This window comes from Vulpes vulpes, chromosome 2 (assembly GCF_048418805.1).
Source record: "Vulpes vulpes isolate BD-2025 chromosome 2, VulVul3, whole genome shotgun sequence".
NCBI classification, from domain to species: domain Eukaryota; kingdom Metazoa; phylum Chordata; class Mammalia; order Carnivora; family Canidae; genus Vulpes; species Vulpes vulpes.
This window is the reverse complement of record NC_132781.1, coordinates 114,490,414-114,502,762: the sequence shown is the minus strand read 5'-3', so window position 1 is coordinate 114,502,762 and position 12,349 is coordinate 114,490,414. Positions and strand designations below refer to the sequence as shown.

General features: G+C 44.1%; 1 pseudogene; it reads left to right on the top strand.

The window, feature by feature from the left end:
* The first annotated feature begins 4,711 nt into the window (after positions 1-4,711).
* On the top strand, positions 4,712-12,002 carry LOC140597926 (transcription factor BTF3 pseudogene; annotated as a pseudogene).
* The last annotated feature ends 347 nt before the right edge of the window (positions 12,003-12,349 follow it).

Sequence of the window (12,349 nt, the reverse complement as noted above, 5' to 3'; positions counted from 1 at the left end):
TTTTCAGAAGTCGGACTGGTGAATTTAATAGAAATATGATGAGGACCACTGCCCTGCATCATTTAGATCAGCGGTCCCCAAATTATGGCCTATGGGCAAAATCTGACCTACCACCTGTTTTGTACAGCTTGCAAGCTAAGAATGGTTTTTATTTTTTATTTATTTTTTTAAAAGATTTTATTTATTTATTTTTAGAGAGAGAGAGTGCAAATAGCAGAGAGAGAGGAAGAAGAATGGTTTTTAAATTTTTAAATGGCTGGGGGAAAAATCAAAAGAATAATATTTTATGACACATGGAAATTATATGATACTCAAGTTTCAGTGTCTATAAGTAAATCATTATTCAAACTCAGAAACATTATTTCGTTGACATATTTTCCAAGCTGCTTTGTGCTTCTATAGCAAAGACAAATGGTTGTGCTAGATAGAGACCGTATGGCCTGCAAAGCCTAAAATATTCATCAACTCCTGCTTTAGATGCTTAAACGTGGCAGTCATCTTTGCTGTCCTTCCCAGTCTCTGGGCCATGGTATTATATTATATTTTGACCCCAGAGGAGGGAGCTTCAGAAACTTCTTTCCACCTTTCTCACTATACTTGCCCTTATGCATAGGCCAAGGAACCAAGGTGGAGACTGTACCAGTTCTGAAGTACGTCAATGTCAATTGCACATTCAGAAACTGGGAAAATGTGTCATTAGGTGGGTCCATGTAGGAGGACTTTGGCCAGGACTCCATTTATTGTCTGTTCTCTTATACCCCAGCTTGCACAAGGGAGCCATAGTAACCCTTCAGGTATCCAGGTATCCACGTCAACAGCAATTGTCACATTGGGTTTTTTTTTTTTGTTGTTGTTGTTATTTCTCTTTCTTTAGTACAGTTGCTTTAAAAGGGCCACAGGTCGCTTGGGTGAAGGACAGGAGAGTTTTTTTTTTAATTTTTATTTATTTATGATAGAGAGAGAGAGAGGCAGAGACACAGGCAGAGGGAGAAGCAGGCTCCATGCACCGGGAGCCCGACATGGGATTCGATCCTGGGTCTCCAGGATCGCGCCCTGGGCCAAAGGCAGGTGTCAAACCACTGCACCACCCAGGGATCCCCAGGAGAGTTATTATTATGTGTACTTGCAGAGGCGTCCTCTTCTTCCTGAGGAATGAGCCTCCTCGTCTGTTGATGGGTTCTGGGTCTGCTAAGTGGCTCAGGTCTGGCAATTGGGCAAGGGATGATGAAGTGTTATGAGGACAAACTTCACTCAGCCACCTGGTCAATCATCCTTCATTTTTTCTGATTGTACAAACTGAGTAGTACCCTTGCTGGCTGCCCAGCTAGGCTTCCTCACAGCAGTGGGGGGCCCTGTAATAGAGGCCAGGTGCCCGCTCTTAGTCACCAGAAGACAAGGAGAGCCCCTTTGTAAGCTAGTAGGGAATTTCCCTGGCTTTCAAGCTTGGCTTATTAAATGCCTCCGGACTTTTATTTGTTTTTTGTAAAATATCAATGGAACCCAGGAATAGCCATTTGCTATGGTCTGGAGATTTGTATCCTCCATACCCCCAAATTCGTATGTTAGAATCCTAACCCCAAAGGTGATGATATTAGGAGTTGGGGCCTTCAGGAGGTGACTGAGTCACAAGGGTGGAGCCCTCATGAATGAGATTAGTGTCCTCATAAAGAAGACCCCAGAAAGCTAAACTCACCCCTTCTGCGTGAGAGAACCCAGTGAGAAGATGGCCATCTATGAACCAGGAAGTGGCCCCGTCAGACTCCGAATCTGCCAGCACCTTGACCCTGGACTTAGAAACCTTCAGAGCTATAGGAAATAAATTCCTGTTCTCTGTAAGGCACGTAGTGTAGGGTATTTTGTGCTGGTAGCTCAAATGGGCTTAGACACACCCATCTCTCTGTGGTTACAGCTCCTATTTTCTGGAACTTCTCAAGCACCTGCTCCCTCACAGCAACTAGTACATTCCCTTCCACTGGTGTCCCACTCCCATCCGCCAGAGAGCACATTAGAATTGCAACTCCATTAGCATCCACTCAGGTTGGCTACCTTTTCTCAGCTTGCTGTGTTTTCAGCTGGGCCTATTATCAGATGTCCCATTTCCACTGAAACCTTTGCACTAATTTCCTGAGCACAAGCAGCCTAGGTTTCATATCTCGTTTCCCCATCCTATCTTCCCTGAAATCTCTGCTCTGGGTTCTTATTTACAGAGGTCAGTGCTTTGTTAGGCTTTAAAAATTCATGGTAATATATTTGGTCCCAGGACTTGCCTGTGATGTCACAATATTTCTTGTGGGTAATTTTTTCTTCCCTTTTTTCTTGGTTTAACTTTATATTGATCTGTACTGGGAACATTTTCCATTTTCATCGAAATTTCGATGAGTCGAGTCCTTTTTAAACAAAGCATTTGCAGGGGGCCCAGGTAGGGAAGATCCTGGGGTCATGGTCCAGAGTAGCAGAACTTCTGAGGCATGGAGAGTACGCGTTGGAACCTGTTCTTTTCTTTGACTTTATTTCTCTCAGTCAGCGGCTGCAAGGATAGTCACAGTTGTGGTTTCTTCCCTCCACCCTGCCTCAGTTACAGAAAGCTTCCTCCAAGAGGGCTTTTCCTCAGCCACCCCACTTCCTCTGCTGCTCCTGCATTTCATTTCTACTGGTTCAAACAAAGAAATATTGGGGTTACTCACTGGTGTAAGCCACTTACTCTCGAGAGCTGTGTTCTTTTGACATACTGGGCAGCAGGGAGCTTTATCCTGTGCAGTTTTTCTTTCCCTGCCATCTGGCAACCCTTGCCCAGAGTCCAGAGTCAGAGAGATACAATCTTCTTAAAGATGGAGCTTCTGCTTCTACTTCTGATCCTATCTGTGGATTTAGGTAGACATCTGAGAAGACAAAAAGCAGTGCCAACTCCACCTTTCCCTTTTAAAACTGGAGGGCTCATTCAGCTTTGGCTTTGATGTTCAAAGTTAGGTAAAGTTCCTAGTTTCCGAACCACAATACTGATCTCAGATGAGTTTCTAAGAAACTGGGCTCAGAAATTCCAAGATGGGATTTAATAAAATCTAAGGATGCATCCCAGAATTTTAAGTCCTACTGCAGAGTTAGAAATAAAATGTTACCTCAGACTTAAAAATCTTTTTCTCTATATGGACACGGTATATTGGAGTGAGTTTGAGCTCTGTGCATGTTTGATTAGTGGAGTAAGGCATAGAGTTTCAGAGAACAGATTCTGGAATCAGGGAGCTCTGGGTTCCTATATTTAGAACCTCGGGCAAATAATTTCTCTCAGCTCCCATTTCTTCATCTGTAAATGGGGTTGATGATAGCAACCTTCTAGGGCTCTTATGAAGAATAAATTTAGATGATATATGCAAATCACTCAGCCCAGAGCCTCCTACGTAGAAAGTGCTTGATAAACGGCATCATCTGTCAGAGTGGGAAGAATGGGAAAGTTCCAATGGAATATGGAGATTAAACTGTAGAGTAACCAACTGTAGAGTACCGGAGGCATATCTGGTGTAGCATCACTGTCCAGTTCTTTGTTAAATTGCCTCCTGGTCGGGAGGCAGCTTGCTCTAATAAAAAGCATGCTAACAGAGTCCTACAGACCTGGTCTCTCACCACAGTGCACCCAGCTCCTAACTGTATAACTTGAGCACATTACTTGACCTCTTTGGGAGGTTCATCATAACACCCATCTCAAGCAGTATTTCAAGATCAAAGAAAGATGATTTATGTTAAAATTCCCAGCATAGGTCAGGACTGGCTCTCTATGGTTCTGTGGATGTCTGACCTCCGTGCTGGGCTGTCATCACTCCTCTGTGCACTGCTTTTCTCCACAGAGGAAGAGCATAACTTGAAAGGGTTACTAATCCCTCGAAACCCTCTGATCACAGATAAATTCATTTCCCGATCCTGCCACGTAAGCCACTGATCTGGTTTTGATGACCTGATCACACATTGAGGACCACATTAAGGTTGTCAGTCAAAGCTGTACTCATGATCAAAGTTCTGGAGCAAGGCTTGCTCCTGCCCACGCACTGTGGGGATGGCACCAAACGACAAGATGGAAAAGATAACAGACCCCCACGGAGTCATTTGCTCACAGATCAAGCTCTTGCTCTGGCTGCTTGAAGAGTGGGAAACTCAGTGCTGGAAACTGATAACAACAGTTCACAGTTGGGTTGTTGTTGTTTTAAAGATTTTATTTATTTATTTATTTATTTATTTATTTATTTATTTATATTTATTTTAGAGCTAGAGAGAGGGAGAGAGAAGGAGAGGAGGAGAGGAAGAGAAGGACAAGCAGACTCTGTGCTGAGCATAGAACATGACGGGGGCTTGATCCCACAACCATGAGATCATGACCTGAGCCAAAATCAAGAATCGAAAGATAAACTGATTTAACCACCCAGGCACCCTGACAGGTCATAGTTTTATTGACTGTTTTAGATGAATGCATATGTAGACTCAGCATCAAAAAAAAAAAAATCCACATGAAAGTTATAAAACATGCACAAAAACTATGTTTTTTAAAAAAATAAATTTCTTGGGGCATCTGGGTGGCTCAGTGGTTGAGCATCTGCCCTCAGCTCAGGTCATGATTCCAGGGTCCCGGGATCAAGTCCTCCATCAGGCTCGCTGTGGGGAACCTGCTTCTCCCTCTGCCTGTGTCTTTGCCTCTCTCTGTGTGTCTCTCTTGAATAAATATATAAAATATTTACAAATAAATAAATAAATAGTAAATTTCTTATTGAAAAGGTTAGTTTTCAACTAATCAACCCAATTAAAAGTTTATGGAAAATCTGGTCAAACAAGCAGAATGGACAACTGTGGGTAGAAAGTGAATTTAAAATTGCTTTTTTAGGGTTGCCTGGGTGATCCAGGCTGTTAAACGCCTGATCTTGGTTTCGGCTCAGGTCATGATCTCAGGGTCCTGGGATCAAGCCCCACCTCGGGCTCCCTGCTCAGTGAGGAGTCTGCTTATCCCTCTTCCTCTGCTCCTCCCCCTGTGCGATCTCTCTCTATCTCTCTCAAATAAATAAATATATAAAAATCTATTTTTAAATGGTTTTTAAACTCAGAAAGTCCTACAAACCTGTAAAATCTTTTACTGGGAAAACATACAAACTAGCAAAAAATATAAAGAACTGATTTTGCATCCCCATGTGTGTGCACCTAATCTCAGCCGGGTCCACCCTGAGAACCCGGAGCTCCAACCCTCCTCCCCCCCGCCACCCTATCCCATTTCCTCTCCACCAAGATGAAAGAAACTACCCTGAAACATGAGAAACTTGCCAAACTGCAAGCACAAGTACTCAGTGTTGGGAAAGGAGCTGCTCCCCAAAAGAAGGTGGTTCACAGAACTGGCTACAGTGGGTGATGAAAAACTTCAGTTCCCCTTAAAGAAGGTAGGGTTACACAGTATCTCTGGTATTGAAGAGGTGAATATGTTCACAAACCAAGGGACAGTGACCCAAGGTAACAACCCTAACGTTGAGGCATCGCTGGCTGAGAACACTTCCACCATCTCAGGCCACCCTGAGAAATGCTACCCAGTATCTCAAACCAGCTTGGTGCAGATGGTCCGACTGGTCTCAGAAGTTTCGCTGAAGCTCTGCCCAAACAATCCATGGATGGAAAAGCACCACTTGCTACTGGAGACGAGGAGGAGGAGGATGGAGTTCCAGATCTTGTGGAGAATTTTGATGAAGCTTCCAAGAATGGAGCAAACTGAATTGACGCAACTTCTGAAGAAGATAAAACGTGAAAAAGTTACTGGGAGCTGCTGTTTTATGTTATGACTGCTTTTTAAAATTTTGTTCATGGATCTGATGAAATCTAGATCTCTGATATTTTTAAGCCCAAGCCCCTGAGACACTGCAGCTCTTTCCAATTTTTGCTTCTTCACAATACATTCTTTGCAGCTAACTATGCTAAAGAAACCTGGGAATAAAGTTCGGAACAAGGTTAATATAGTTCTTTGCCTAGAATACAGATTGATTGATTGAAGGGAAATCCAATGCAACATACACTTATTGAGAGCCAAATATGCAGAACAAACATTTCAGGAAGTAAGGGCTAAACCTTTTCTATCCAGCTGCAATGATTTCCCTCATCCCCAGCTTTGTTCTTCACCAAGCCAACCAGATTCATGGGCATGACTTTCCATGGGGAGTTGAATGTTCTAGTTTGAATATTTTCTCTTCACTTGCTCTGGAAAAACATCCTCCCACAAAAGATGTTTAGATTAAAGGTAGTTGTAAGGATGAAACAAAATAAACCACCACCACCAACAAAACAGAGAGAAAAAGCAGAAGTAGATTAAAGGCAGAGAGTGTAACTGAAGTGGTAGGTTCTTGCGTGTGTGTGTGCGTGTGTGTGTGTGCACACGCGCGTCTATCATTCTTTTTATTTTTTATTTTTTAAATATATTTTTTATTGGAGTTTGATTTACCAACATATAATATAACCTCCAGTGCTCATCCTGTCAAGTCCCCCTCAGTGCCCGTCACCCAGTCACCCCGTCCCCCCACCCACCTCCCCTTCCACTACCCCTTGTTCTTTTCCCAGAGTTAGGAGTCTCCCATGGTTTTATATTTTATTTCATTGGCACATTGATTTGTACACAGAAAGCAAAGTTGTTTATAGAAAGCTAATCGTGGCATGTAATATGGCTGGTAATCTTTGATGAAATTTGATTAAAGATTTTAAATGGCAAAGGAAGATGAAAAGAAAGAAAAAGGAAAGAAAGAAAGAAAGAAAGAAAGAAAGAAAGAAAGAAAGAAAGAAAGAACAAACTGCTGTGACCCTGCATATCTGGAGAAACTCAAATTGGCAAATAACCCTTAGATGCTTTCTCCAAATATACTTATTTTTAAGACAAAAATGGGATCCTTCCATATAATTTTTCACCCCACATAATTGAATTTATTGAGTCTTCATTATTGACTATGTAGTTTGTTTCTATATTTTTGCTGTTACAAATTTTGCAGAGCAGAAATCGCTGTGGAGATTTGAGGGAAAAAATGTATGGGGGGAAAAACAAAAAAAAAATCTACAAAATGGGAAAAACTGCTTAGGGGTATATAAACTTCAACAGAAACCACCCTCCGTGGTAGATCAAAAGGATCACTACACACCCAGTCCCTGGGAATTATTTTAATGTTTTTTAGAGAGAAAGAGAGAGCAGGAGAGCACAAGCCCACATGCACACGCGCTCAAGTTGAGGGAGCGGAGAGGGAGAGAATCCTCAAGCAGACTCCCTGCCCATCGTGGAGCCCCCTCCATGCAGGGCTCCATCTCACAACCCCGAGATCATGACCTGCTCCATCTCACAACCCCGAGATCATGACCTGAGCAGAAACCAAGAGTGGGGTGCTTAACCAGCTGCACTACCCAGGCACCCCCCAGGAATTATTATTTTTGATCAAATTAAAATTCCAATCAAAATTCCATTTTACCAGCTGGTTTCCCTCCGGTGTACCCAGCACCCCATTTCCTCATGTCTTGGCCTCCCCCATCTCTCTTGTCCCGTGTGCTACTGCGTTCCCTGCCAGCTCAACATCTCCCTTGTCTCCTGTCTTTCTAGAACACCTGCCCTGCAGGTTTCCTCTACCATCCACTTTCTGCCCTCCTGCCTGCTGAGCACTGCTGGAGAAAAACCAGGTGTCACTGGGTACATTTGCTCCCCAGCCTGGACTGCCCCCCCACATCCCTGCCCCTACCTTCCACCCTAACACAAGCCTCTTGTGTCGTCCCTCTTCCCAATCTCCACGATTCGTTTATCCTGCCTGCTGGCTGCATGGCCCCAGCTGTACTCCTCCATCCCATGAAGCCTCTGATTCTCAGTTTGTGAAATAAAGGTAACACTGGCTTCCTTTGACAGGAAGCGGGAGGAAGAATGAAGTTTCTAATACACTCGACAATGAGGGAAAAAAAGATTTCCTCCTGGAATTAAACTAGAAAACTCTCAGCCAGGGGAGGGGATTATGTCTGTGGCCTTTAAACCAGAACGCTGTCTTGTCAATACGTGTTGCAGTGATTGAACAACACGCAGCCCACAAACCAGAGTGGCACATAGAGGCTTGGAAGACAGCAGATTCCCCCCCGAGGGTCCTGAGGGTCTACACCGCAGGCCCCGGGCTTTTGCACACCCACTCCTGCTTTGATTTGGGGTGGAGCGACCCAGCCCATGCTCTTTGTTCTCAGGACCCTTCCCCACTCAGCTTGCGGGAGAGCCGGACACTATCAGAGGCACTCGGTATAAGGCCATGTTCTTTCTTCAGTGTTCAATGGACATATCCTGTCTCATCAATGACTTCCCCTCCCGTTTTCCAGGAACCACATCGTGAGTGGGCCTGAAAGCTTGGCCGAGCCTCCCTCTCCCCTTGGTGCCGCTGAGACGGAGCACCCGCTTTGCAGTTGGGTGTGTGTGCTCCCCTCCTGGCTGTGCCACCTGCTAACTGTGCTCATGACAAAGTCATTTCACCTCATGAAGGGTCCCCTGGAAAAGAGCTAATACGCCTGATCTCGAACAACACGGATTTGAACTGCGGGGGTCCACGTACACGTGGGTTCTTTTTTTTTGATAAATACAGTGCTGTAAATTTATTTTCTATTCCTTATTTACTTATTTAGTCATTAAAAGTAATCTCTACACCCAACGTGGGGCTCAAACTCATGACCCTGAGATTAAGAGTCACATGCCTACTGACTGAGCCAGCCAGGCGCCCCCTTTATGATTTTCTTAATAACTTTTGGTTTTCTCAGGACTCCTGGGGGGCTCAGTGGTTGAGCATCTGCCTTCAGCTCAGGGCGTGATCCTGGAGTCCCGGGATAGAGTCCCACGTTGGGCTCCCCACGGGGAGCCTGCCTCTCCCTCTGTGTCTCTAGTGAACAAATAAATAAAATCTTAAAAGAAAAAAAAGTGTTAACCAAATAAAAGCCAGTCCCTCCCCTCCCCGGCCCGGTTTATGTGTGCGGTAACAAAAGACCAGTGGACACTACTCTAGAAACTTTGACAAAAAAAAAACAAAAACAAAAAAAGTAGATCATTAGCATATTTTCCTTTTAAGCGCAAAATGCAGCATTTTGCACAGTGATTCAGGTGGAAACTTTCTCAGACTCTAGTATGGATGCCCCTCCCCACCCACCCCGTGGTTCCTAAGAGAGAAGAGGTTAAAATCTTGTCCTCCCTCACTACCCTGCCACTCTTGGCCCTGTGTCCCTGCTGGAAACCTCCCTGGGGCTTGGGCCCCCGCACCTGGCCCCCAGGCAGCAGCCGAGCCAGCCCATCCTTCCTACTTCTCCCTCAGGCTCCTGAAAAGGCGGCGTCCAAAGGTTTTCAGAGCCCCTGACCAGTGTGATTCTTTTCTCACTCATAGGCTACATGTTTGTGTGTCCCCAAATTCCTGTGTTGAAGCCCTAACTCCCAGTGTGACGGTAGGAGGAGGTGGGGTCTTTCAGAGGCAGTGAGGTTGAGGTTACATCACGAGGACGGGGCCTCCAAGATGGGATCTGGATGCTTACGTGAAGAGAAAGAGACCAGAGCTCTCTCTCTCCATCAGAGAGCAAGACGGCAGCCGTCTACACCCCAGGAAGTGGGCCCTTTCACCAAGAACCAAACATGCACTTTGATCGTAGACCTCCAGCCTCTAGAATTGTGACCGATGAGACCTTACGCTCCTGCTGGGGCGAGCCATTGCCTGTGTGTCTGAACCAAAGTTCCTTCCACTGAGTATCCAGTCTCACCGCTTCCCAGTCACTGCGCATCTTCCTGCCTCTGGGAAGGGCGTGCTCCCTAGGGCTGTACACATCCTTGGTTCGTGCCCTGACCATCTCTTCCTAGTTGTTACCTGCCTCTAGCAAAGTCTCCAATATGTCTAGTGCACTTTTCCTACCCGCCCCTTTCTCCTTCTGCTAGGCTGGAATGCTTCCTTGTTGCCCACAGCTCGAGGGCAGCAGCAATGCCGTTTGAGAAGCCTTCGGATTCCGCAGCTCGGTGAGAACCTGCGAATCGGGTCTATGTGTGACCTTGAACCTAAGCCTCAGTACGTTTGGACCAGCCATCTGGAGTAGGAACGACACCCCGGCTTTGGAAATCCTCACCTCTAAAGTGGAGCTGACTCCCCACAAACCTAGGTCTTCTCCAAGCCAGCCCTGGAAACGAATCCTCTCAAGACAGGACTGGTTCCTTTCAAACTGCAATTGAGTGAGTGCTCCAGCCCTAAGCACGTTTGTCTTATGGCCAGAATGTCCCCGTTCTCACCGAGGGCTGATGGCCACGGCTCTGGGAATGGCCTCACCCTAGGACTGACGATCTCTGGCATACTTCAGTTAGGGTTTTTGCCTTGACCATCGTGAGAATGGCGTGTACTTTTCTTTGGGGCATATTTATTAGGTATCACGACTGTGCTGGCTCATTCAAGAAATTCGAAACCTTCCTTCATTTTCTATGCCCTGGATTCACTGGCCTTAAGGATTTGGTAAAAATTCCCCATGTGGACTTGCTGCTATTTTGGACAGGAGGTTTCTGCTCTTTTTCCCTATTTCTCCTGTGATAGTTGGTCTCCTTAAATGTTATAACTTGTCTAAAGCCCATTTTAAAGAAATTATACTATCCTTCAATAACTCCTTGATCCAGATTTCCCAACTTATTTGATAAAACTCAACAAAATTTTCTCTTAATAGAAACTTAAGGGACGCCTGGGTGGTTCAGTGGTTTGGCTCCTGCCTTCAGCCCACGGTGTGATCCCAGAGTCCCGGGATCGAGTCCTGCATGGAGCCTGCTTCTCCATCTGCCTGTCTCTGTCTCTGTCTCTCTCTGAGTATCTCTCATGAATAAATAAATAAAATCTTAAAAAAAACCACTTTACTTTCCTCTGTGTCTGGAGCTAGTTGCTTTTATTCCATACTTTGTATATCTGTACTTTCTTCTTGTTTCCTTGTTTAGCTAATATCTTACCAATTTACTTTCAAATAATCAGCTCCTGGATTTATTTTTTAATTCTTTTTTTCTGTTTTATTCTATGTTATTCTGTTTTGTTCTATTTCTAACTTCTTGCATGGGTGCTTAATTCATTCTGTTTATTCTAATTCTTTAATTAATATGATCATTTAAAATCATGAGTTTTCCTCTTAGGAATGTACCTAAATCCCATGGGTTCTGGTTTGTCATTTTCACTTCTGTAGTCTTGCAGATATTTTCTACTTTGTCTTTGTTTTCCTTTTTGATCCAAAGGTCATGTAAGCCTTTTTAAAATTTCCAAGGAGTAGGGATGTTTCATTTTCTGTTTTGTCATTAATTTCTAGTTTTATTGAATTTCTAGTTTATTGACCATATAATATTATCCATACGGTTCTACTTATTAGGATACATTAAGATTCTATCTATGGTCTAGACTATGCCCAACCACGAGTGTTCATTCGTTTTTAAATCATGAGGCTCCAAAATATATTTCTTTATATAAATAAAAATGGCAATGAAGATACTAAATGATTATTTTTCAGTAATGGTTACTTTTCAGTGATGGCCAATGACTCTAATTCAGCATTTCATATTATTTCCTTGTTGCCACAGATGGTTTGAGGCAATTACAGAATTCTAAGTCCACTTATTCAAGTTGCTATCGTCCTATATACTGCCCTGCACTTTTAAAAAACATTAATGTTTGGCATTTTAAATGGCATCATGATTTTATTTTATTTTATTTTATTTATTATTTTTTATTTTTGGCATCATGATTTTATTTATTTATTTATTTATTTATTTATTTATTTATTTATTTATTTATTTTCATTTTTGGCATCATGATTTCAAACTCGTTCACAATACACCAAGTTTAAACATTTATTGGGTCCTATTTATAAAGACATCGTCCTCGCCCTCAAAGAGTTGACTCGATTAGTAGTTTACAACTGGGGCAAAAATTCAGAAAGGAATGTTTTCATCTTTTAATGTCACATAATGATCTGTGAGCTTTATGTATCTTTCCTTCAATAAATAGCAGGCCTGGCAAAAAAAATATTAAATAAATAAATACATAAATAAATAAATAAATCGTGAGGCTTTAATGCCACTTGCGTTGTGTTGTGTGACCCCTCGTTCAGCCACCGACGTCGGTGCACTGGCTTTGCAGCAGCTTGCCCGTGCACCTGCCTACCTGGGCTCTGCACCGAGGGGACTCCGCGGGCTCCCAGGCCGTTTGTCCTCCTCGCCGCGTGGGGGCGCTGCCAGCCTCTCCCACGAGTCTGAGAGCTCAGGAGCCGCGCCACGGCGACCCCTGTCGGCGGGAGGGGAGGACGCCGGCGGCGAGGGGGGCGGCGGCGGCGGCGCGGCGCGGTCCTCCCG